We start from the raw sequence: 26,596 nt of genomic DNA, 5'->3' as shown, positions 1-26,596 counted from the left end.
GGTTCCGTTCCAGGACCCCCCGCAACGAGCGGGTTTTCGCGAAGTAGCGCTGCGGAAGTAAAAACACCATCTGCGCATGTGCAGATGGTGTCTTTACTCCCACAGCGCTAGCGAGGAGCCGAAGATTGGGGGGGCGCGGCTGTTTGCCGCCGGCATGGAGGGCTTCCTAGCAGCCCCCCAAACCCGGGTTGGGGGTCCGGGGGGCGCTGGCTCTCGCCGCTTTCGAGCTGAATCCGGGAGCGAATTCGCTCCCGGACTCAGCTGGAAAGCGCCGAGAACGAAAGGCAAGGAACGGCTTTTCCACGCCGTTCATTCTCGGCGCTTTCGAGCTGAATCCGGGAGCGAACTCGTTCCCGGACTCAGCTGGAAAGCGCCGAGAACGAAAGGCAAGGAACGGCTTTTCCACGCCGTTCATTCTCGCCGCTTTCGAGCTGAATCCGGGAGCGAACTCGCTCCCGGACTCAGCTGGAAAGCGCCGAGAACGAAAGGCAAGGAACGGCTTTTCCACGCCGTTCATTCTCGCCGCTTTCGAGCTGAATCCGGGAGCGAACTCGCTCCCGGACTCAGCTGGAAAGCGCCGAGAACGAAAGGCAAGGAACGGCTTTTCCACGCCGTTCATTCTCGCCGCTTTCGAGCTGAATCCGGGAGCGAATTAGCTCCTGGACTCAGCTCGAAAGCGCCGAGAATGAACGGCGTGGGCGGGCGAAGGGCGGGCGGCAGCGAGGAGTTTGCGTGGGCGGTGGGGAAACTCCTCGCTGACGCCAGCAAAAGGGGGAAGACTCAGGGAAGCCGCCCAGCAGCTGATCTCCCGGTTGCCATCTACGCATGCGTGCCTACGGGCACGCATGCGTAGATGGTATTTTGACTTCCGGGTCGAAAAATAGCGAAGTACCCTGTTCGCAATGGTTGGGGACGCAATAAACGGGGGATCACTGTATTTACATTTCCTGGGATAAACAGGACGAAGGCAGCAATAAAAGACCTTGCCTTGAGGTAAACAGGAGATAGCCATTCTAACAACAAAGGTCCCAGGAAATTGGCCATGAGAGACATTTGTTTAGTAGAAACTAGTTACGTGCCATATGTAGATAGGAAGGACTCGGAAGTTGTGTCATATCTTAGAGTTATGTTATTGGATGTTTGTATACCACTTGACATATACGTATAGCCTTACCCAATTTGCATATTTCCCCCAATAAAAGGAAGTGCACAGCTCAATACTGTGTCATTTCACCCGGAGAGAAATGTGTCCCAAGTTTTCTTTCTAGGATTCGCGTTCGTCAGTGACCCCACGCGTCTGGGTCGCCCTGAGTCCCTCTGAAGACCTCGATCCCCTCAGGGACTTTGCAGCGTCGCAAACTTATTGACTGCAGATCTCAGAATTTGAAACAACTCTGAGTATCTTGACATGCCCCAATTTTCATAGCAACACTGACAATACCCATTTTTCCACTGTAAAAAGCTATGGAGTTAATACACACTACATTTTAAAAAATGAAACATTTTTCAGCGTACAGTTTTTTTCCTCAAATCACCACCACCAAGAGAGATGCAACAAATACATCGACATTGTGGTGCTACTGTCACACAACAGCCATCAAAGAGAAACAAGCAGGCACCTGCAAAAAAATGAGTTCCCAGCAGGAGTTGCTAATAAACCTGGAGATACTGTGATCAAAACCACAACCCCTTTTCTCCTCAATATTCCTACAGCTCTTCTCCATCATTATACAGTGATACCTCGTCTTACAAACGCCTCGTCATACACACTTTTCGAGATACAAACCCGGGGTTTAAGATTTTTTTGCCTCTTCTTACAAACTATTTTCACCTTACAAACACACCGCCGCCGCTGGGATGCCCCACTTCCGGACTTCCGTTGCCAGCGAAGCACCTGTTTTTGCACTGCTGGGATTCCCCTGAGGCTCCCCTCCATGGGAAACCCCACCTTCGTACTTCCGTTGCCAGCGAAGCATCCATTTTTGTGCTGCTGGGATTCCCCTGAGGCTCCCCTCCATGGGAAACCCCACCTTCGTACTTCCGTTGCCAGCGAAGCACTCGTTTTTGTGTTGCTGGGATTCCCCTGCTGGGATTCCCCTGCAGCATTGCAAAAACACAGATGTCCAGAGGTGGGGTTTCCCATGGAGGGGAGCTTCAGAGGAATCCAAGCGGCGCAAAAACGGGCGCTTCGGCTGGCAAAAGGTGTGAATTTTGGGCTTGCACGCATTAATCGCTTTTCCATTGATTCCTATGGGAAACATTGTTTCATCTTACAAACTTTTCACCTTAAGAACCTCGTCCCGGAACCAATTAAGTTTGTAAGACAAGCTATCACTGTACAGTAATACCTCATGATACGAACTTAATTGGTGCAAGGAGGAGGTTCGTAACACGAAAGGTTCGTAAGACGAAACATTGTTTCCCATAGGAAACAATGTAACGTCAATTAATTCGTGCAACCAAAAAAAAAAACCCGCAAAAAAAATTGGCAACATCCAGGAAGGCCAATGGAAATTCTCCCATCTGCAGCGTCATCGGTCTCCGGGCAGACTCTCCCTTGACTTGAATTCACTTCAGCCTCCGGAACCCGGAACCTGGAAGTTTGGCAAAAGTTCGGCGTTTGGAGGCTCCTGGGAAGCCGCCCGGCTGTTTTAAAAGGTGACCGCCGGGCTGGGGGGCTTCCCAGCAACCTCCTGAACCCCGAACTTTTGCTGAATTTCCGGGTTCGCGGTTCAGGAAGCTGAAGTTGCTTCATGGGTTTTTAAAATGTTTTTAGTAGAAATTTAGATTTGTTATAAATTGTTTTTCACTTTGTTGTGAGCCGCCCCGAGTCTGCGGAGAGGGGCGGCATACAAATCTAAATAAATAAATAAAATGGCTGAAGTCAAGGGAGAATCTGCCCGGAGACCGATGACGCTGCAGATGGGAGAATTTCCATGGGCCAATGGAAATTCTCCCATCTGCAGCGTCATCGGTCTCCGGGCAGACTCTCCCTCGACTTAAATTCACTTCAGCCTCCTGAACCGTTGGTAACTCGAAAAAAGTTCGTAAGAAGAGGCAATTTTTTTCCGAACCCCGGGTTCGTATCATGAGTTGTTCGTAAGACGACGGGTTCGTATCTTGAGGTACCACTGTATATGGTTTGTCTGGGATATATGACTGTTTTTATATTAAGGGTTTTAAACTGTTTTTAATTTAATAATAATAATAATAATAATAATAATAATAATAATAATCAGGTTCATCTGCAAGGCAGAACAGCCCCTATATGTGAAATTTTATACTTGCTTTTTTTCAAATGGCTTTGGGCTCATTCCCAAGACACACACCTCACGCATACAACACTTATGATTTTGAAGATCTCATCATTTTCAGTGAAACCATAATCCCTTTAAACAGTGCTAAGATAACAAAACACAGTAGTTTCCCACTTTCCTAATGGTGGTTGACCCAGAAACTTCCCTTATTTTGGTCCACACAACAGGTGGCAAAATGGCAGCTGCTTCCGCAATTCCACTGCATGGCCCAGGGATGAGTTCCAGGCGCAATGAAGGTGACGGCTCCTTCCACAACAGCCATGAAGCCCAAAGATGCATGTCCTTCCCTCTTTTCCAAAAATGAGGTTCAGTGATCTTCAAAAGGTAAGGAAGAGAAGGCTGTGAGGCCTGCTGGGAGGGGAGTCGGGTCTAAGGACTGCAGTGACCCAGTGGGAATGGTTAGGCACCATAACAGTTGTATTGTAGGACGACTTTTATGGTGGCTGGGAAATTCTGAACCTCAAAAGCTGGAGGACACCAAGGTAGAAGATGGAAATTCCAATCATGGTAATTCCATAATCAATACTAAAAAGAAAAACCCTCACCCCAAAGCCTTTTTGAAAAATTCCTCACTTCTGCAAAAGGAATTACAGTGATACCTCGTCTTACGAACTTAATTGGTTCCGGGACGAGGTTTGTAAGGTGAAAAGTTTGTAAGACGAAACAATGTTTTCCATAGGAATCAATGAAAAAGCGATTAATGCATGCAAGCCCAAAACTCACCTCTTTTGCCAGCTGAAGCGGCCGCTTTTGCACTGCTGGGATTCCCCTGAGGCTCCCCTCCATGGGAAATCCCACCTCTAGACTTCTGTGTTTCTGTGCAGGGGAATCCCAGCAGCGCAAAAACAGGTGCTTCGCTGGCAAACCCCACCTCCGGACTTCCGTTGCCAGCGAAGTGCCCATTTTTGCGCTGCTGGGATTCCCCTACAGCATCGCAAAAACACAGAAGTCCAGAGGTGGGGTTTCCCATGGAGGGGAGCCTCAGGGGAATCCCAGCAGCACAAAAACGGGTGCTTCGCTGGCAACAGAAGTCCGGAGGTGGGGCATCCCAGTGGCTTGGGTTTGTAAGGTGAAAATAGTTTGGAAGAAGAGGCGAAAAAATCTTAAACCCCAGGTTTGTATCTCGAAAAGTTTGCATGACGAGGGGTTTGTAAGACAAGGCATCACTGTATTATGAAAGTTCTGTAATTACCAGAAAGAGATAGTTAGCCTTTATCAAATCTATGAATCCTCTGGTGCTTCGAAAGATTGGAATTCTGACTGAAACCTTTCCCACAATCTGGGCATTCATAGAGTTTATCTACTGTATGGGTTTTCTGGTGCTTCAAAAGGTTGGAATTGTGACTGAAAGTTTTCCCATATTGTGGACATTCATTTGGTTTTTCTTCTGTGTGAGTCCTCTGATGTTTCAAAAGGTGGGAATTCTGACTGAACCTTTTCCCACAATCTGGACACTCATACGGTTTTTCTCCTGTGTGAGTCCTCTGGTGTGTCACCAGCTGGGAATTATGAATGAAACATTTCCCACACTCTGGGCACTCATATGGTTTCTCTCCTGTGTGAGTCCTCTGGTGTATTACCAGACTGTAAATATAACTGAAACATTTCTCACATTCTGGACATCCATACGGTTTTTCTCCTGTGTGAGTCCTTTGGTGTTTCAAAAGGTGGGGATTTTGACTGAAACTTTTTCCACAATCTGGACACTTATACGGTTTCTCTCCTGTGTGAGTCCTCTGGTGTTTCACAAGTTGGGAATTCTGACTGAAACTTTTCCCACACTCTGGACACTCGTAAGGTTTCTCTCCTGTGTGAGTTCTCTGGTGTCTCACAAGAGTGGAATTCTGACTGAAACATTTCCCACACTCTGGACACTCATAGAGTTTCTCTCCTGTATGAGTACTCTGGTGCTTCACAAGGTTGGAATTGTTACTGAAACATTTCCCACATTCTGGACATTTATATGGTTTGTCTCCTGTGTGAGTTCTCTGGTGTGTCACAAGGGTAGAATTGTCACTGAAAGTTTTCTCACACTCTGGACACTCATACGGTTTCTCTCCTGTGTGAGTTCTCTGGTGTTGCACGAGGTTGGAATTATCACTGAAACCTTTCCCACATTCTGGACATTCATATGGTTTGTCTCCTGTATGAGTCCTCTGGTGTTTAAGGAGGTTGGAACTATGACTGAAATCATCCCCACACTCAGGACACTCATACGGTTTCTCTCCTGTGTGAATCCTCTGGTGTGTCACCAGGTGGGAATTCTTACTGAACATTTTCCCACATTCTAGACACTCATGCGGTTTGTATCCTGTGTGAATCCTCTGGTGTGTCACAAGGTGGGAATTCTGACTGAAACTTTTCCCACACTCTGGACATACATACGGTTTCTCTCCTGTGTGAGTTCTCCGGTGTGTCTTGAGGCTTGCATTCTGATTGAAACTTTTGCCACAATCTGGACACTCATACGGTTTGTCCCCTGTGTGAGTTCTCCAATGTCTCACCAGGGTGGAATTTTGACTGAAACTTTTGCCACAATCTGGACAGTCATATGGTTTCTCTCTAGTGTGGGTCTTCTGGTGGGTGACAAGGTTGGGCTTCTGACTGAAACTTTCCCCACAGTCTGGATATTCATGCAGTTTCTCTACTGTATGAGTCCTCTGGTGTTTCTTGAGGTTGGAATTCTGACTGAAACCATTCCCACATTCTGGACACTCATACGGTTTCTCTCCTGTGTGAATCTTCTGGTGTGTCACCAGGTGGGAATTCTTACTGAATATTTTCCCACATTCTGGACACTCATACGGTTTGTATCCTGTGTGAGTCCTCTGGTGCGTCACAAGGTGAGAATTCTGACTGAAACTTTTCCCACACTCTGTACACTTATATGGTTTCTCTCCTGTGTGAATCCTCTGGTGTGTCATGAGGCTAGAATTCTGACTGAAACTTTTCCCACAGTCTAGACACTCATATGGTTTGTCCCCCGTGTGAGTCCTCCAGTGTCTCACCAGGCTAGAATTCTGACTGAAACTTTTCCCACAATTTAGACACTCATAGGGTTTCTCCGCTGTGGGAGTCCTCAGGTGTGTGACAATGCCAAAATTATTAATGTACTTTTCTCTGCAATCTGCATTCTCATACTGTTGGTCTGTTGTGCATGTCCTCTGGTGTGCCACCAGGCTGGGATTCTCTCTGAAACTTTTCTCAGTCGGGACATGCAAATTATTTCTCTCTGGTGTGAGTCCTCTGGTGGGTATTGAACCGGACATTTCTGGTGAAACTTTCCCCTCAAACTGGGCAGTTACAATTTCTCCCTGGTGTGAGTTCTCTGACGTTCTTATGCTTATGTCCTTCGATGAACCCAAGACAGATTTTCAGATGAAAACATTTGTCACATTTATAGCATGTTTATGACTTTCCTACACTGTGGATTCTCTTGTGCATAATCAGTTGTGATTTACACTAAGCACTTCTCCCACATTAGGTGCAATAGGAGCTTCTCCAACACTGATATTGTTGAGGTCAAATAGATGTGTGATTATTTGTTTACTGGTGTTTTAATTTCAGCTGTTTTCCTTCTCACCGGACCAGGCCTGCATCACTGTCAGCCCGATGGGACTATCCAATGGATCTTTCTCTCCCCGCTGCTTTCCAGAGATAATCCTCTTTTTCTGAATAAAATATAATCTCCCTTGTTCCTTCATGTAACGTATTCTTGAGTTTCTCGGACTCTACTTTTTTCTCCTTTGTCTCTCAACTGCTGGGAAAGAAGAAGAATTTTGTGGTTTTCTGAAGGAAATAGAAAATATTTTTATTTCCAGCTGGCTTTGTTTTCTTTTCCAATGTTGCTTGTTATTCGGTGTTTTCCAGAGTGCTTTTATTGACATCCTCTTTCTCTATAAAATTCAAAGAAAAATGTAGCTTTAATTTTTTAATAAAATGGTTGTAAATGTGAAAAAAAAGTATACATTACAATTATTTATTTATTTATTTATTTGACTTCTATGCCGTACAATCCCAATGGGACTCAGGGCGGCTTAATAAATAAGCAAACGTAACATAATAAAGAATAACCTTGTCAGCATTCCAATTAACAATGTCGTTTGGCGGGCCCCAGGGGAAGAGCCTTCTCTGTAGCGGCCCCGGCCCTCTGGAATCAATCCCCCCCCAGAGATTAGAACGGCCCCCACTCTCCTTGTCTTTCGCAAATTACTCAAGACCCACCTTTGTCGCCAGGCATGGGGGAGTTAGGATATTCCTTCCCCTAGGCCATTACAAGTTATGTATGGTATGTTTGTGTGTATGTTTGGTTTTTATAATAAGGGTTTTTAGTTGTTTTATTACATTGGATTGTTACATGTTGTTTTTTATCATTGTTGTTAGCCGCCCCCAGTCTGCGGAGAGGGGCAGCATATAAATAAATAAATAAATAAATAAATAAATAAATAAATAAATAAATAAATAATTTATTAGATTTGTATGCCGCCACTCTCCAAAGACTCGGGGCGGCTCACAACAACGATAAAAACAATATTATGCTGGCACAAATCTAATATTAAAAAAAAAAAACGAAAAACCCTATCATAATTAAAAGCCAAACAGCACATACATACCAAACATAAATTATAATAAGCCTGGGGGAAAGGTGTCTCAAATCCCCCATGCCTGGCGGTATAGGTGGGTCTTAAGTAGTTTACAGAAGACAAGGAGGGTGGGAGCAGTTCTAATCTCCGGGGGGAGCTGATTCCAGAGGGCCGGGGCCGCCACAGAGAAGGCTCTTCCCTGAATAAATAAATAAATAAATCAGAGCCCAAGCCTTGGCTTTCTTCCAAGTTCCAATTTATTAACAGAGCCAGTTCTCCACTCAGGTTAAGGTTTATCCCTCATCACCACACCCAGGTTCATCATATGGACCACTCCCGTTCTCTCAACGTTCACAATCCTCCCATGTACTTCCTGCTGATACTGAACAAAGGATGACCTTGAATCTCTGGAAAGAATTCGTTGTGGCTGGTACTTTTCCCTCTCATGCAACCACCCTTCCCTAATTCCCACAGTACTATTCTACTTGTGGCAGGCCAAAGTCTCCAACCCAAAACGATGGCTTCAGCCTGACAAACCTCGTACATTAGTTACGATTCATTTGACACATTGGTGTCCAAGTTCAAATATCCATCGAGTCAGGAAATCCTCTTTTTCACTTTTCTGATTCACAAATTCTTAGCAGTGCAAAGGCTTATCATCAAATATATCTAGAAATTCTGGAGATAAGGTTGTAGAGTTGTAAAAATATGCTTGCAGAGAGAAATACAAATACAAACAGCTATCATGTTTCCACCAAAATGTGACATCTCCTGGAAATGCCAAGCCCGATTTTTGGAGTGGGTGTAAATATACACCCTCCCCCCAAAATAAGCCCTAGTGAAGGGGTGGGCATTGCCAGCACAGGAGGCAGCCTTTCCCTTCTCTGGTCAGCTAATGGCAACTGGGACCCTTAGAATATGCAGAGGGAGATTGTGATCCCCTTATATAGAGCGCTGGTGAGACCACATTTGGAATACTGTGTTCAGTTCTGGAGACCTCACCTACAAAAAGATATTGACAAAATTGAACGGGTCCAAAGATGGGCTACAAGAATGGTGGAAGGTCTTAAGCATAAAACGTATCAGGAAAGACTTAATGAACTCAATCTGTATAGTCTGTATAGTCCATTATAAGATAGGAAATAGTATAAGGGCAGACTAGATGGACCATGAAGTCTTTTTCTGCCATCAGTCTTCTATGTTTCTATGCAGATCAGAGAGAGAAAGGAGTGGGGGAATGATCAGAGTGGAGTGAGGAAAAACAGGAAGCAAGGACTTATAGGCCCAAGAGAGGCTCTTTTAGCCTTGCTTTGTTGGAACTGCCACCGCTTGCTTTCTCTCTCTGCCCCCCCCCCCTCTCCGTTCGCCTCCGCTTCGTCTGCCCACAGCTTTTTTTTCTTTTAAGCCTTAAAGTTTTTGGATTTTCCTAATGGGTTTGTATGCATTATTTGCTTTTACATTGATTTCTATGCGAAAAATTGCTTCTACTTACGAATCTTTCTACTTAAGAACCTGGTCACAGAACGAATTAAGTTCGTTAGTAGAGGTAACACTGTGTGTGTATATATATATATATATATGTCACATGTTTAAGCTGAATTTGAAAATTAAGGGAGACTAGGATAGATCTATTTCGGCCTTATTTTGGCCTCATCAGCTAGCCATACCCACTGGGACTTGAACCTGCAACCTTTGCCTTGTAAGGCAGAGAATTATCCTCTAGGCTACAGTATCCAATCCCTTCAGCTCTGTACCAGGGAAGGGTTACATATATATATATATATATATATATATGTATGTATGTATGCGTGTGTGTGTATATATATACACAGTGTTCCCTCGATTTTCGCGGGGGTTGCGTTCCAAGACCGCCCGCGAAAGTCGAATTTCCGCGAAATAGCGGTGCGGAAGTAAAAACACCATTTTTGGCTATGGACAGCCAAAAACTCCCCACGCACCCTTTTTCAAGGCAGCGCAAGGAGCCGGGCTTGAAGTTGGGGGCGGGGAGTGACGAAAGTGCGGAGGCCAGCAAAGATTGTTTTGAATGTCGGCTTCCCCCGCCCCCCCAGCGCCTCCGGCCCCCTCGCCGCTACCGCCCGCCCGCCCGATCCACCCCTCTCACTGGCTTTCTTGTGACACGGGTCCTCCTGCAGCAGCGCTGGCGGCTACGGCTTCTCATCCTCCTCATTCGGCCGGTAGCCGCTCTGAGTGCTTTGAGAATGCCTGCCTCGCCCCTCTCACAGTCCCTTAGCTGAGAGCACTTTCGTCCCAGCTATCAGCGAGGGGGCTGCAGGAGAGGTGGGGCAGGCGTTCTCACAGAGAGGGAGAGAAAGAGGGAGAAAGAGAGAGAGAGCAAGAGGGGGGAGAGTGGAAGGTAGAGAGAGAGAGAAAAATGATAGAAAAAGGGAGAAAAAAAGAGAAATGAGAAAATGATTGAAGCAGAGAATGACAGGAAAGAAAGAGAAAGAGAGAGAGAAGTGACTCTTGGTGATGACGTATGACGTCATCGGGTGGGAAAAACCGTGGTATAGAAAAAAAAACGCGGACTATTTTTTAATTAATATTTTTTGAAAAACCGTGGTATAGCCGTTTCGCGAAGTTTGAACCCGCGAAAATCGAGGGATCACTGTATATATATACACACACACACACACACACAAACGCATACATGCATACATACGTATGAGTGGATGTTCAGTATTAGTAGAAGTATTAATTTTGATGATTTTGTTAAATATATATAAGTAAAATTAATGAAATATAATAATGCGATATAAGTTGACTTTGATAAGTACTATAAATGTATGGAATTTAAGATTAAGGATGACTTAAAAGATTGATAATAATCAAAGTAATGTTTATGAGGTGTTTTACATTTTTTAGTTACTATTTTATATACATAAATGAATTTAGAGTAAAATCTAGGATTGTTAAGTGTTGATATGAGTTAATAATTGTTAATTAGTTGAATACTAATTAGGTTTGGAGTAAATATAAAATTTAGAATTATTGAATATAAACTGTATCATTAAGAGGGAAATGCGAAAGGTTCGATGATTTATAACTATTCAGAATGATTTAAAATTAAGGTAAAAGTTTGGGATTTAAGAAAAAGGATGGTTGAAAGGAATAAGTATAAGAAATGTTGAGATGAGCTAATAATTGTTAATTGGTTGAATGTTAATTGGATTTGGAGCAAATTTAAAACGTGAAATTGGTGAATATATATTATACTGTCAAGAGGGAGATGGGAAAAGTTTGAAATTAGTTATTTGTTTTTTTAGTTTTAATAATGGATATGTTATATAAAGGTTTTTAGTTTCTAGAAAAATGTTTAAGTTTAATGTTAACAGCTTAATGTTTAAGATGTTAGAGATATAGTGTTCCCTCGATTTTCGCAGGGGTTGCATTCCGAGACCGCCTGCGAAAGTTGAATTTCCGCGAAGTAGAGATCCGGAAGTAAATACACTATTTTTGGCTATGAACAGTATCACAAGCATTCCCTTAACACTTTAAACCCCTAAACTGCAATTTCCCATTCCCTTAGCAACCTTTTAGATTATTACTCACCATGTTTATTTATTAAAGTTTATTAAAAAAATATTTATTAAAGGCGGGCAAAGGTTTGGCGATGACGTGTGACATCATCGGGCGGGAAAAACTGTGGCATAGAGAAAAAAACAGCTAAGTATTTTTAAATTAATATTTTTGAAAAACCGTGGTATAGCCATTTCGCAAAGTTCGAACCCGCGAAAATCGAGGGACCACTGTACTGATTTATTAAACATTTGAAGGAATATCAATGGTGAATTCAATTAGAAGACAACTGGGTAATCTGGATGATAAAATTAGAAAGCTGGCAGCAAGGGAAAATGATTGATACTGAAATTAAATAGATACAAATTAAGAATTTTTTGGTTAAAAAAAAGGAATTACTGTACTTAAAAATTATTCATCAAGAAAAATATCCAACAAAAACAACTTGAAAAACTAGCAACCTACATCACAAATCATAACATCAAATTGAAACGACAAACTGTAAACATCGATTGACACAAACTTTAAATTACAAAGAAAACAAACCCTTAAACCACTGATACGTATTGCACTAATAATTATATCAAAAACATATGGACAAAACTTTAGGGAAATTTACACCACCTATGTGCTCAAACCACAGGCCGCAAAGCATGAAAGCCCCAACTCTAACGCTGGCCTTCTCTTCTTACCACTCCCCTTTTGCTCCAATTTCCTATCCCCCTTCCCCTTATATCTCTTTCCCTTCTTCCCCAACCCCCTACCTTTCTTACTTACTTACCTTAAGTAAGTAAGTAAGTAAGTAAGTAAGTAAGTAAGGAAGGAAGGAAGGAAGGGACGAAGGAAGGAAGGAAGGAAGTGGAAAATCCATGTGTTTTTAGCCTGAAAATTATCCCCAAATCATTACAGTCGAATCTTCTGAGCTAACTTTAGAGATGTGGGGGTTTGCCTGATGAAATGATACCTAAACCCTCTGCAAGATTTCATGTACTAGTTTTGCCCATGGAAGCTCTCAGCTCCAAGTAAGGGCAGGAAATATTTTCCACAACTTTGGCAACATCCTAATTCAAGTAGTCATCACTTACTGACTGCAATTAGGACTGGCATCTGCGTCAGCAAGCAGCTCAATTGTTGAGGATGTATGACAATGCCGTTTTACATACCATGCTTGATGGCTTTAGAGAAAGGAAATACAGAAAGCGGATGAAAGCAAAGGTAGAGAGATACAGAGAAATTCTGTGCCTTAAATAGACAGAATTTGGAGAAAAATGGAAAATTGGAAAAGGGAGATGCCAATGGAATAACTAGAGCAGTGACGGCGAACCTATGGCACGGGTGCCGTAGGTGGCACGCGGAGCCATATCTGCTGGCAGGCAAACCGTTGCCTTAGCTCAGCTCCAACATGCATGTGTGCATTGGCTAGCTTATTTTAGGTTCACACAGAAGCTCTGGAAGGGTGTTTTTGGCTTCCAGAGAGCCTCCAAGGGGACCATGTATAAATTCTATAAGCCTAGGGGGAAGGGAGAAAAAAAATTTTTCAAGTCCCCCATGCGACAACAGAGGTGGGTTTTAAGGAGCTTGCGAAAGGCAAGGAGGGTGGGGGCAACTCTGATATCTGGGGGGAGCTGGTTCCAGAGGGTCGGGGCTGCCACAGAGAAGGCTCTTCCCCTGGGTCCCGCCAAATGACATTGTTTAGTCGACGGGACCTGGAGAAGGCCAACTCTGTGGGACCTAACCGGTCGCTGGGATTCGTGCGGCAGAAGGCGGTCCCAGAGATATTCTGGTCCGATGCCATGAAGGGCTTTATAGGTCACAACCAACACTTTGAATTGTGACCGGAAATTGATCGGCAACCAATGCAGACTGCAGAGTGTTGGTGTAACATGGGCATGCCTTGGGAAGCACATGATTGCTCTTGCAGCTGCATTCTGCACGATCTGAAGTTTCCGAACATGTAGAAGAAACCATGTGAATACCAAATATATTGGGAGAGTTGGTGAAAGAGATAAAAGCATTGTAAAAGCTGCCCAAAAATGACCTTCATGGAGAAGAGCTGTAGGAATATTGAGTTGAGAAAAGGGATTGTGTGTCAGGTCCCCCTAGATCCCTATCAGGATGGCTGCCTTTCTGGCAGGTAGGGTCTGAATGCCATTTTATGACCTTTTTGTGTTTCTCCTCTTTTCTGAACTTTGATGTACTTTCCTGGGAATGGCAATGGTGAGGAATTGTTTGTGGCCACCTCTCTACAGTATTTTGGTTGGACCACACTTGGAATACTGTATTCAATTCTGGGGGGCCCAATTTTAAAAGGACATTGATAAACTAGAACAAGTTCAAAAGAGAGTTACAAGGATGGTGAGTGGCCTGGAAAACATGTGCTATGAGAAACGGTTAAAAGATCTAGGGATATTTAGTCTGCAAAGGAGAAGACTGAGAGGAGACTTGATAGCTGTCTACAAATATCTGAAGGGCTGTCACAGAGTAGAGGGCTCAGCATTGTTCTCATTAGCACATGGAAGGACTAGAAACAATGGAATGAAACTGCAAGGGAGTAGATTTAGATTAGATATCAGAAAAAAACTTTCTAAAGGTAAGGGTGATAAACCAGTGGAACAGTTTGCCACAACAGGTGATGAGCTCGCCTTCACTGGAGGTCTTCAAACAGAGACTGGACAGTCATCTTTCTGGGATCGTTTGATGAATCCTGCATTGAGCCGGGGGATGGCCCAGATGACCCCGGAGGTCCCTTCCAACTCTATGATTCTGTAATTAGAAATGTTCACGAATGAGAAAAAATGAATTTCAACAAGTGTAAAATCAGGCTGCAGCATAACAAAACTGACAGAAGGGAAAGGGGTTTGAATACTGTCTGAATGCACTGAATATAGGTTCCTATTGACAGGGAAATACCCTCCTAAGAATTTATTTATCTGAACAATTGTGTCTTTCGATCTGCAAAACGACCCAGAAGTGCATTCACTCAAATGTTTTCATTTGCTTTTTGAAAAGTGGGGTTGCTAACAGATGATATCAACACCCTTGAAAATGTCCAAAGATATTTCACCAGAAGAGCCCTTCACTCCTCCACTCGAAACAGAACATCCTATGAAAATAGACTAACAATCCTGGGCCTAGAAAGCCTAGAACTACGGCGCCTAAAACACGATTTGAGTATTGTCCACAAGATCATATGCTGCAATGTCCTACCGGTCAATGACTACTTCAGCTTCAACCGCAACAACACAAGAGCACGCAACAGATTCAAACTTAATACGAAGCACTCCAAACTTGACTGTAAAAAATATGATTTCAACAATCGAGTTATCGAAGCGTGGAACTCATTACCGGACTCAATAGTGTCAACCCCTAACCCCCAACACTTCTCCCTTAGACTCTCCACGATTGACCTCTCCAGGTTCCTAAGAGGCCAGTAAGGGGCATACATAAGTGAACTGGTGTGCCTTTCGTCCCCTGTCCAATTGTCTTTCCTTTCTTTCACCTATCATATATATTTTCTCTCTTTCATATATCCTCTCCTCTAAGTTCACTTTTACCCTTATATATATTACTACGTGTCTATTTTTCTTCCTATGTATTTGTGTATTGGACAAATGAATAAATAAAATAAAATAAATACAATAAATACAATAAATAAAATAAATAAATGAAATGGCGAACAAATCCGATGCAAACATCCCTCTTGCCCATGAAACTGCTGGCTTTCCAGGAAAAAAAACGTATCAAGAAAACCACAAGGATTCAAGTGTGACGTGAAGGGTGAGGGCGGTAGGTGGCTAAGAAGCATGAAAAATATGTCAAGATTTCTTTAAATCTCCCAAACCTGCCAGCAGAAAATCACAGGCAGCAACATTACATCATGTAGGAAAAGGATAAAAACATTTGGGGAGAGAAAGAATATGCAGCAGTAGCAGCAGCCTCTATGTTTCTTTCTTGTCCCTTCGCTGCTTCCAGGCCGTGGAAGAAACCAAAAGGCCCGACTTGCTACCGGCTTCTCCTCCCACTTGTCCCCCACTCACCTCCCAGGAGCCGCTTCGATCCTTCAAGCAGCACAAAAAGCTCCGCCGACGCCATCCTCCTCCCGTGGGTGAACTGGAAGAGGAACTGCCTCTATCCCCAACCTCCTCTCTAGCAATTGAGTACTCTATTGTTTAACTTTGTTGCAGTTCGGCCTCTCTCCTTCCGGTGTAACTAGGATGTAACTATTCTCGGCTATCTAGGCGCGTGCGCCATCTAGCGACATAACGCTGAAAATCGCCCTCGTCCTATCTCTACCCTGATGCGTTTGCAATAGGCTTTCATGGGTTTCGTGGTCTTACTAAAGCTTTAGAGTTATATTAGTACCCCACTTGATCTTTATTTTTATTTTATTTATTCATCTGTCCAATACACAAATACATAGGAAGAAAAATAGACATGTAGTAATATATATAAGGGTAAGGGTATAACTTAGAGGAGAGGATATACACACTCACTCTCCAAAAAGACCTTGACTATGTTTCAGATTGGTCTAACATCTGGCAACTTCGAATCTCAACCAACAAATGCTCTACCCTCCACATCGGCAAAAAGAACCCAAACCTCATATATGAACTGAACAAACAAATTCTCACAGCAAACCCACACTCAGTAAAAGACCTCGGAATACTAATTTCAAATGACCTAAGTGCTAAAGCCCACTGCAACAATATTGCCAAAAAGGCCTCCAGAGTTGTAAACCTGATTCTACGTAGCTTCTGCTCTGGCAATCTCACACTACTGACCAGAGCCTACCAAACCTATGCCAGGCCCCCAATATAGCTCATCTGTCTGGAACACATCTCAGACATCAACACTCTCGAAAACGTCCAAAGATATTTCACCAGAAGAGCCCTCCACTCCTCCACCCGAAACAGAATACCCTACGAAAACAGACTAACTATCCTGGATCTTGAAAGCTTAGAACTGCGGTGCCTAAAACACGATTTAAGTATTGCCCACAAAATCATTCGCTGTAATGTCCTTCCGGTCAATGGCTACTTCAGCTTCAACCGCAACAACACAAGAGCATGCAACAGCTTCAAACTCAATGTTAATCGCTCCAAACTTGACTGTAAAAAATATGACTTTAACAATCGAGTCATCGAAGCGTGGAACTCATTACCGGACTCAATAGTGTCAACCCCCAACCCCCAACATTTCTCCCTCAGACTCTCCACGATTGACCTCTCCAGGTTCCTAAGAGGCCAGTAAGGGGCGTACATAAGTGCACTGGTGTGCCTTTCGTCCCCTGTCCAATTGTCTTTCCTTTCCCTTTTATCATATATATTCTTTCCTTCCCACCTACTTCTCTTCCTCTTTACTTCCTATCTTTTATATATCACTTAATGTCTATTCCCTTTTATATGTATTGTATATTGGACAAAGAATAAATAAATAAATAAATATATGTTAATTCAATTTATGATTGCATTGGCTTTTTTGGCTGCCGCTGCACATTGCTGGATCACTTTTACCTAGTTGTCCATTAAGACCCCAAGATCCTTCTTACAGTCACTGCTATCAAGTCTGGTTTCACCCAGTTTATATTTGTACTTTTGGTTTTTCTTACCTAAGTGTAGGACTTTACTTTTCTCTACATTGAATTTCATTTTGTTAGTGTTCAAATCTGTTAAGATCCATCTGAATCTTGAACCTATCTTCTAGGGCAGTAATTTATTTATTTTATTGATTGATTGACTTTGTCCATTACACAATGAGGGTTATAGTGGATATACACATAGTAAAATACATAATGAAGATTATAGAGGATATGCTCATAGAAAAATATATCTAAGAAAAAAGAGAAGAGAAGATATAGGAATAAAATATATCAATGAAAGAATAGAAGAAATATAGGAAAAGAAGAATGGAATAGGAGATATAGGAGAGCAATAGGACAGGGGACGGAAAGCACTCTAGTCTAGTGCACTTATGCACGCCCCTTACTGACCTCTTATGAATCTGGAGAGGTCAACCGTAGATAATCCAAGGGCAAAGTGTTGGGGGTTTGGGGATGACACTATGGAGTCCGGTAATGAGTTCCACACTTCACCAACTCGGTTACTGAAGTCATATTTTTTACAGTCATGTTTGGAGCAGTTAATATTAAGTTTAAATCTGTTGTGTACTCTTGTGTTGTTGTGGTTGAAGCTGAAGTAGTTGCCGACAGGCAGGATGTTGCAGCATATAATCCTGTGGGCAATACTTATATCATGTTTAAGGCATCTTAGTTCTAGGCTTTCTAGGCCCAGGATTGAAAGTCTAGTCTCGTAGGGTATTGTTTCGAGTGGAAGAGTGAAGGGCTCTTCTGGTAATGTATCTTTGGACATTTTCAAGGGTGTTAATGTGTGAGATGCGATATGGGTTCCAAACAGATGAGCTGTATTCGAGGATGGGTCTGGCGAAAGTAATGGCAAACATTTATGGGTTCATGTGCCAAATGGAGAGGGGCAGGAGGGGTCGCATGCATGTGTGCCTGTGTCTATAATTCCATGCAGGACCCTCCCATGCATGCACACATGACCTCACCTCATGGCCTTTCGGAAGCCAGCAGGGTGGGGGCAGTATGGACCTCAGGAGGAAGCTGGTTCTAGAGAGCCGGGGCCCCCACAGAGAAGGCCCTGCCAACTGACACTGTCTAGCCGACGGAACCCAGAGAAGGCCAACTCTCTGGGCCCTTATCGGTCACTGGGAGCTGTGTGGCAGGAGGTGGTCCCAGAGATAGTCTGGCCCGAAGCCATGTAGGGCTTTATAGGTGATCATCAATACCTTGAATTGCATCCGGAGACCGATTGGGAGCTGCTCGTGGACTGTTGGATGATGTGGATGCACCTTGGTGCACACAAAACAGCTCGTGCAGCTGCATTCTGGATCTTTTCAAGGGTAGTCCCATGTAGAGAATGTTACAATTGAGCCATAAAGTGATAAGGGCATGAGTGATTGCGAAGAAAGACCCCTGATCAAGATATAGGTCACAACTGGTGCACTAGGCAAACCTGTGCAAAGATCCCCCTAACCACAGCTGAAAGATGTTGTTCTAGGCTAGCTGGGAATCTAGGCGGACACCCAGACTGAGAAGCTGTTCTGGGGGGGGGTTAATGTTCCCCCCCCCCAGCACCAAGGATGGACAGATGGTATAGTCCTTCGGAGGCAGTACCCATAGCCACTCAGTCTTGTTGGGGTTAAGCTTGAGCCTGTTAATTCCCATCCAGATCCTCACGACCTCCAGGCACTGGCACATCACATCTAACACTTCACTGAACTGACACAAGGTGGAAATACAGAGCTGGGTATCATCAGCATATTGCTGATATCCCACCCCATGCCATTGGATGATCTCAGTGATACCCAGATGATACCCAGTGGTATCATGTAGATGTTAAATAGGAGAGGGGAGAGAAGATCGATGTACAGTAATATCTCGTCATACGAAATTAATTGGTTCCGGAAGTAGGTTCGTAAGGCGAAAAGTTCGTAAGACGAAACATTGTTTCCCATAGGAAACAATGTAAAAGCGATTAATGCGTGCAAAGAGGGAACAAAATCGCAAAATGGCGCTCTGCTGGGCGCCGCCGCCCGGCTGTCACCTTTTAAAACAGCCGGGGGGCTTCTTGGCGTTCTCCCAAACCCGAACTTTTCGGGTTTGGGAGGCCACTGAGAAGCGCCGCCGCCCGGCTGTCACTTTCTGAAACAGCCGGGGGGCTTCTCGGCGTTCTCCCAAACGCCAAACCCGGAAGTTTGGGTTCGGGTTCCGGGGGCCGCCGAGAAGCGCCCGGCTGTTTCAGAAGGTGACAGCCGGGTGACGCCACCCAGCGGAGCACCATTTTTGCAATCGGCGGCGTTTTCGGCCGATCTTGAGGTTGGAAAGGAGGTGGGGAATCCCAATAGGGAATTCCATGGGCGGAGCTTTGACGCCACGAAGACGTCCTTCCTGGAGGCCGAAACGTGGCCTGAAACAGCCGGGCGCTTCTTGGCGGCCTCCGGAACCCAAACCCGAACCCGAACGTCCAGGTTCGGCATTTGGGAGAACACCAAGAAGCCCCCCGGCTGTTTCAGAAGAGTTCAGGTTCGGGAGAACGCAGAGAAGCCCCCCCGGCTGTTTTAAAATGTGACAGCCGGGCAGCGGTGCCCAGCGGAACACCATTTTGCGATCTGCGGTGGGTTCGTAAGCCGAAACAGAAGTACAGTTAGTCACTGGGCACAGAGGATGAGGTCATTAGAAGACAGTTCAGCAGAGCTCCAAGGCTTCGTGACCCCAACAAGAAGTGGTACCGACAGGGCATACACGCCCTTGTGTCTCGCTGGACTAAAGCCATAGAACGGGATGGAGATTATGTGGAAAAATAGGGAGTGTAGAAGAAACATCATTCTTTCTTGTGTGTAAGTTTTATTGTGTTCAATAATAAATAATTGTTGGAGAAAAAATGTGGTGCATTTCTTTCTGGGCGACCCTCGTATTTTCCCCTCTGCATTCTTGCAGCTGAAACTGCCCAGAATACCCTCACTAAGCAATGTGGCTTAACATCCACATGAAATCTCCATCCTATCATATCCGATTATGTACAGGTCGTCTTTGATTTTTTACACCACTTCATTTAGTGGCCAGAGGTTGGGGATCCTTTCAAGCCCAGGGAAAGAAGGTGGTGGTTAAGCAAAGCAATCTCATTTAATGGTGATAACAACCTAAAACCATAACTGTGATTGCAATATAAAACCACGATTGATAGGCCCCATCACCCTTATAACTCAAGGACTATTTGTGTGGTGGCTGGAAAAATTCTAGCACTCAAAAGATGGAAATTTCATTTGTGGGAATTTAATAATCAATATAAAAAACACTACCCAAAAGCCTTTTTGAAGAATTCCACACTTTTGCAAAAGGAAATATCCAGAAAGTTCTGCTGACCACCAAAGAGGTAGTTAGCCTTTATCAAGGCTGTGAATCCTCTCGTGTGTCACCAGACTGGAATTATGACTGAAACTTTTCTCACATTCTAGACACATCTATGGTTTCTCTCCTGTGTGAGTCCTCTGGTGTCTCACGAGGCTGGAATTCTGACTGAAACTTTTCCCACACTCTGGACACTCATATGGTTTCTCTCCTGAGTGAGTCCTTTGGTGTGTGACCAGGCTGGCATTATTACTGAACCTTTTCCAACACTCTGGACACTCATACGGTTTCTCTCCTGAGTGAGTCCTTTGGTGCGTCATTAGGCCAGAATTCTTACTGAAACTTTTGCCACAATCTGGACAATCATACGGTTTGTCCTCTGCGTGAGTCCTCTGGTGTGACACCAGGTTGGAATTATTACTGAAACATTTCCCACATTCTGAACATTGATACGGTTTTTCACCTGTGTGAACACTCTGGTGTCTTATCAGACTGGAAATATGACTGAAACTCTTCCCACACTCTGGACATTCATACGGTTTTTCTCGTGTGTGAACACTCTGGTGTCTCATCAGACTGGAATTATGACTGAAACTTTTCCCACATTCTGGACACACATATGGTTTCTCTCCTGTGTGAGTCCTCCGGTGTGTCACCAGGTTTGAATTCTTACTGAAACATTTCGAACATTCTGGACATTCATACAATTTCTCTCCTGTGTGAGTCCGCTGGTGTTTCACAAGGTTGGAATTCAGACTGAAACTCTTCCCACACTCTGGACATTCATACGGTTTTTCTCCTGTGTGAACACTCTGGTGTCTCATCAGACTGGAAATATGACTGAAACTTTTCCCACATTCTGGACATTCATATGGTTTTTCTCCTGTGTGAGTCCTCTGGTGTGTCAAGAGACTGTAATTCTGAGCGAAACTTTTCCCACACTCTGGACATTCATATGGTTTTTCTCCTGAGTGAGTCCTCTGGTGTTTCACAAGCCTGGCATTATTAATAAACTTTTTCAAACACTCTGGACACTCATATGCTTTCTTTCCTGTGTGACTCCTCTGGTGTGTCATTAAGCCAGAATTCTGACTGAGACTTTTGCCACAATCTGGACAATGGTATGATTTGTCCTCTGTGTGATTCCCCTGGTGTGACACCAGGTCAGAATTATTACCGAAACATTTTTCACATTCTGAACATTCATATGGTTTTTCTCCTGTGTGAACACTCTGGTATCTTATCAGACTGGAAATATGACCGAAACTTTTCCCACACTCAGGACATTCATATGGTTTTTCTCCTGTGTGAACCATCTGGTGCCTCATCAAACTGGAAATATGACTGAAACGTTCCTCACTCTGGACACACATACGGTTTCTCTCCTGTGTGAGTCCTCTGGTGTGTCACCAGGTGTGAATTCTTACTGAAATTTTTCCTACCTTCTGGACATTCATACAATTTGTCCTGGGAATGAGTCCTCTGTTGTGTCACCAGTTCGGAATTATTACTGAAACAATTCCCACACTCTGAATATTCAGAATGTATTTCCAGGATGGTATTGTGACTGAAAATTTATCCACAATCAGGACATTCAAAGGATTTCTTCCCTAGGTAAATCTTCAGGTGTCTCATAAGGTGAGAATTTCTAATGAAACTTTTCCCTCAAACTGGGCACTTATATTTTTTCCCTGGTGTAAGTCCTTGATGTTGCTATGCTTGCTAAAGTATTTACCATATTGAAAGCACTTGCAGGCCCTGTGTCCTATATATGTCCTTCGATGAACCACAAAAGAGCTGTTCAGACTAAACCATTTCTCACATTTATAACATTGCTATGGTTTTTCGATAATGTGGAGCCTCTCAAGCATGCTCAGTTAGGATTTAAAATCTGTACTTTTCCCACAATAGGCAAAACAGGAGCTTTTCCAACACTGACTTCTCAATGGCCAGGCCTGTTGGCTTCCAGAGATACTCAATTTTCTGAATGAATATAATCAACCTTGATCTTTCATGTAAGGTATTCTTGAGTTTGTCAGACTCTTATTTTTTCTAGCTTGAAATCTCCTCTTAATTTCCTCTCTTTGGTCTCTCAACTGCTTGAAAAGCAGAACAATTTTGTGCTTTTCTGGGGGAAATGGAAAATATTTTGATTTCCAGCCGCCTTTGCTTGTTGTTCTGTTTTCCAGAGTGCTCTTATTGACAGGAAAAAAGAGAAAAAGTATGCATTACAATAAATAAGCAAACCTACTGTTTCCACGAAAATACATGTCCTGAAAATGCCAAGCCTGATTTTTGGAGTGGGCATAAATATACATCCTCCCTCCAAAATAAGCCATAGTGTGGGGTGGGCATGGCTAACAGGAGGCAGCACTTTGCTTCCAGATATCTACGGTTAGGACCTGCATATTAGCTGATCTGATCAGGAGCTGCCTCGCCATTCTGTCTCTCCCCAGTGTTTTTGGTATTCGCTGGCTCCCTTGAAAGAGAGCAGCCGCCCGGCACTTATTGCCTTGCATTGTCTGCCCAGGGTACAACTCCCCTTCCAGCTGGCCAAAGCACCACCAACCAACCGAGCAGCAAGAGGGCCAGCCACCTGCTGCCGAGTCTTCCAGGAGCAGCCACTCTGGGAATACACTTCCTGCTCTATGGTTCTAACTGTAGTTCCTTTCGCCCTTTGCTGGCTCTGTTACAGGTGCCAGAAGAGACGGCAGCAGATGACAGCCTGACCGGCCTCTTCTCCACTTTCAGCAGCTTCCAGCCGAGGTTTACATCTTGCGCCCCACTCTACTCCATCTGACACCCCAAAATTGCATCTCACTCCAAGACACACTTCTTATTGGAGTCTGGCAGCTCCGTCACGTCTCTCAGCTGGACTGTGCAGAGGAACTTCTTACACAGACTTTTATGAGTGTGAGAAGTTAATTGCTCGCACTCATAAGAAGTTTTCCTTTATTGTACAAGAGGGGCGGAGAGGGGCGGCATACAAATCCAATAAATAAATAAAATAAATAAATGAATAAGATGTTTCCCTGCACAGACTGGCGGAGGGAGGTGATGGACCTGCCAGACTATAGTAAGATGCGCTTCTCGGGGCAGGGTGCAATTTGGGGGTGGCAGGTAGTGCTGGGGATGGGCAGTACAAGCTGCAAGACGGACATCTTACTGGAAACTGGCAGCTCCGTTGTGTTTTTCAGCTGGTCTGTGCAGGGAAACTTCTTGCATAGTAAAGAAAAACTTTTCACGAGTGCGAGCAATTAACAACTTGAAGTCAAAGGAACTGTCTCTCCATTCTGAAAGACAGGAATATTACAAGGCACATATCTGGGGAAGGCTACAATAAAATTTCTGCTGCACAAAGGTCCCTAAGGGCACAGTGCCCTCCATAATTCTCAAATGGCAAAAGTTTGGCACAACCAGGACTCTTCCAAGAGCTGGTCACCCGGTCAAACCAAGCAATTGGGGTAAAAGGGCCTTAATAAGAGAGGTGACCAAGAACCTGATGGTTGCTCTGACTGAGTCACAGAGTTCCTATGTAGAGATGGGATAGAGTTCCAGAAGGACAATTATCACTGCAGCCCTCTATTGTTCTGGGCTTTATATCAGAGTGGCTAGCCCAATAATGGCAATCCTATGGCAAGGGTGCCACAGATGGCACATGGAACTATATTTGAGGGCAGGCAAGAGTTGCCGATCAATTTCCGGTCACAATTCAAAGTGTTGGTTTCGGACCAGAATATCTCCCGGACTGCCTTCTGCCGCACGAATCCCAGAGACCAATTAGGTCCCACAGAGTTGGCCTTCTCTGGGTCCCGTCGACTAAACAATGTCGTTTGGCGGGTCCCAGGGGAAGAGCCTTCTCTGTGGCGGCCCCAACCCTCTGGAACCAACTCCCCCCAGAGATTAGAACTGCCCCCACCCTCCTTGCCTTTTGTAAACTCCTTAAAACCCACCTCTGCCGTCAGGCATGGGGGAACTGAGATAACTTCCCCAGGCCTATACTGTTTATGTATGGCATGTTTTTTAAATTATGGGGTTTGTTTTAATTATTAGATTTGTATTATATATTGTTTTCTATTACTGTTGTGAGCCACCCCGAGTCTACGGAGAGGGGCGGCATACAAATGTATTTATTTATTTAATTATTTATTTAATAAATAAATAAATGTAACCCTGTCAGCTCCATCATGCATGGGGGCACTGACAGCTAATTTTCAGCCATCTTTTCGGCCATTTTCATTTTCCCTAGGCTTCAGGAAAGCCTCCTGAACCCTGGAGATGGCAAAAAATGGCCCTTGGGCCAACCAGAAGTCCAGAGGCTTCTGTGAGGCCTATGTACGTGTAGAGCATGAGGGTTGTGTTCATGCGCAGAGGGGGCATTGCTTTATGGGTGTATTTTAAATCATATAAGAAAAAGGATAAAAACATTTGGGGAGAGAAAGAATATGTAGCAGCCCTCATGTTTCATTCTTGTCCCTTCGCTGCTTCCCGGCCGTGAAGGAACCCAAAGGGACCGTCTTGCTCCCGGCCTTTCCTCCAACCTGCCCTCCACTAACCTCCCAAGAGCCGCTTCGACCGTTCAAACGGCACAAGAAGCTCCGCCGACACCACCATCCTCCCGTGGGTGAACCGGAAGAGGAACTTCCTCCTCCTCCTCTCTAGCAATATAGTACTCTATTGTTTAAATTTGTTGTAGCTCGGCCTCTCGGTATAACTAGCGATGCTGTACAGTACTCTTATTTTCTGCTTTCAGTTGTCAATTTCCTCTTCTTTTTGACAGATGCTCAATTACTGGAAGACAGTTCTGATGTTTCCTCAATCCTTCTCTGCGAACATAGCTAGGTCCTTCACCCCTTCGTCATATAATTTTATTACATTTATTAACTGCTCATTTCAGAGTCTTGCGGTGTCCTAATTTTCATAGCAACACTGACAATATGCCACCAGGTTTGGAATTATTACTGAAACACATCCTAAACATTCATACGACTTAATGGCACCGAAGGAAGGACGGAATCCGCGAAAGTCTTGCAAACGCTTCAGGGTAAAGATAGGACTAAGGTGATTTTCAACCTTATGTCGCTAGGTGGCGCCCTACAAAGAAGAAATACTCCGCGCCTAGAAAGCAGCGGCATGGCTAGTTACACCAGAAGGAGACGCCGAGCTGCAACAAATGAAAACAATAGAGTATTAAATTGCTAGAGAGGTTGTTAGGGAGGAGGAAGAGATTCCTCTTCCGGTTCACTCACGGGAGGAGGAGGGCGTCGGCGGACATTCTTGTGCTGCTTGAAGGGTCGGAGCGGCTCTTAGGAGGTGAGTGGAGGGCAAGTGGGAGGAGAAGCCGGGACTTTTGGTTTCTTCCACGGCCTGGAAGCAGCGAAGGGACAAGAATGAAACATGGGGGCTACTGCATATTCTTTCCTCCCCCAAATATTTTTATCCTTTTGCTACATGATTTAAAGTTGCTGCCTGTGATTTTCTGCTGGCAGGTTTGGGAGATTTAAAGAAATCTTGACATATTTTTCATGCTTCTTAACCACCCACCGCCCTCACCCTTCACGTCACGCTTGAATCCTTGTGGTTTTCTTGACACGTTGTTTTCCTGGCAAGCCAGAAGTTTCATGGGCAAAAGGGACGTTTGCATCGGATTTGTTCACCGTTTCATCTGTTAGTGACGCCACTTTTCAAAAAAAATAGATGAAAACATTTGAGCAAATGCACCTCTGAGTCATTTTGCAGAAAGAGACACACATACTTGTTCACATAAATAAATTCTTAGAGGGGTATTTCCGTGTCAAAAGGAACACATATTCAGTGCATTCAGACAGTATTCAAAACCCATTTCCTTCTGTCACTTTTGTTATGCTGCAGCCTGATTTTACACAGTGAAATTCATTTTTGCTCATTCATCTAAATCTAATAAATCTGTAAATTTTATTAAAAACATAAGGCCTGAAATACCACATTGGCATAAGTATTCGGATCCTTCACTCAGTACTTTGTTGGAGCACCTTTGGCAGCAATTACAGTCTCAAGTCTTTTTGGGTATGAGGTATTAAACTTTGGACACCTGGATTGGGGGATTTTCTGCCATTCTTCTTTGCAAGTGCTCTAAGCTCAGTCAGGTTGGATGTTGACCATGGATGTGGAGCCATTTTTAGATTCTTCCAGAGATATTCAATAAGGTTCAAGTCAGAACTGTGGTTGGGCCTCTTTAGGACATTCACACA

The 26,596-nt window shown here is 44.1% G+C and overlaps 1 protein-coding gene and 1 pseudogene across 1 annotated transcript in view; both read right to left on the bottom strand.

Annotated features, from left to right (window-relative positions):
• Positions 1-15,546, bottom strand: part of LOC139159983 (zinc finger protein 572-like) — a 38,188-nt gene extending 22,642 nt beyond the window's left edge. Inside the window, exon 1 of the mRNA XM_070737471.1 lies at positions 15,475-15,546. The gene's annotated coding sequence lies outside the window, so the exon portion shown is untranslated. The remainder of the gene's footprint in view (positions 1-15,474) is intronic.
• LOC139159985 (zinc finger protein 850-like) lies at positions 4,487-25,008 on the bottom strand (annotated as a pseudogene).
• Positions 25,009-26,596: the final 1,588 nt, after the last annotated feature.

Source organism: Erythrolamprus reginae, chromosome 2 (assembly GCF_031021105.1).
Source record: "Erythrolamprus reginae isolate rEryReg1 chromosome 2, rEryReg1.hap1, whole genome shotgun sequence".
NCBI lineage: Eukaryota > Metazoa > Chordata > Lepidosauria > Squamata > Dipsadidae > Erythrolamprus > Erythrolamprus reginae.
This window is presented reverse-complemented; position numbering and strand designations above follow the sequence as displayed.